Raw genomic sequence first — 976 nt, forward strand, 5'->3', positions numbered from 1 at the left:
GTGAGATGGTGGGGCAATGGAAGCAGGGAGATTGTGTGGCAGTGAGAGTAGGGAGATGGTGTTGGCAGTGCGAGCAGGGACAATGTGTCACAATGAAAGGAGGAAGATGCTGCGGCACAGAGAACAGCGAAATGGTGTGGCAGTGACAACAGAGAGTTGGTTTTGCAGTGAGAGCAGGGAAATGGAGTAGCAGTGAGAGCAGGGACAGTGTTTCACAGTAAGAGCAGGGAGATGGTAAGGAAGCGAAAGCAGAAGTTTGGTGTGGCAGTGAGAGCAGAGATATGGTGGGGCAGTGGCAGCAGTGATATGGTGTGGCCATGAGAGCAAGGTGACAGTAAGGCTGTGAGATCAGCGAGTTGGTGAGAAAATGAGTTAATGGAGTTGGTGTGGCAGTGAAAGCAATGACATTGTGATGCAATCAGAGGAGGGACATGGTGTGGCTGTGAGGACAGGGAGGTGGTGAGGCAGTGAGGACAGGGAGGTGGTGAGGCAGTGAGAGCAGGCAAACTGTGGCATTGAGAGCATGGATATGATGGTGTGGCAGTTTGAGCAGGGAGACGGTTTGGCAGTGAGAGAAAGAGATGGTGTGGCTGAGTGCTGGGAGATGGTGAGGCAATTAGAGCAAGGAGATGGTGTGGCAGTTAGAGCAGAAAGATATGGCAGTGAGGGCAGGGAAATGGTGCGGCACTAAGAGAAAGGAGATAATGTGGCAATGACAGCCTGGAAATGGTGTGGCAGTGAGAGTAGGGATTTTGTGCCGCAGTGGGAGCAGGAAGTTTGTGTGGCAGAAAAATAGTGAGGCAGTGGGAGTAGGAAGATGGTGAGTCAGTGAGAGCAGGGAGATGGTGTGGCAGTGAGAGCAGAACAATGGTGTGGCAAAGAGAGCAGAAAGCTAGTGTTCAGGTGACAGCAGAAAGTTGGTGTGGCAGTGAGAGCTGAAAGATGTTGTGGCAGTGAGAGCAAAAAGGTAACGCAG

Source organism: Amphimedon queenslandica, unplaced genomic scaffold, assembly GCF_000090795.2.
Source record: "Amphimedon queenslandica unplaced genomic scaffold, v1.1 AMPQUscaffold_13124, whole genome shotgun sequence".
In the NCBI taxonomy this organism is placed as follows: domain Eukaryota; kingdom Metazoa; phylum Porifera; class Demospongiae; order Haplosclerida; family Niphatidae; genus Amphimedon; species Amphimedon queenslandica.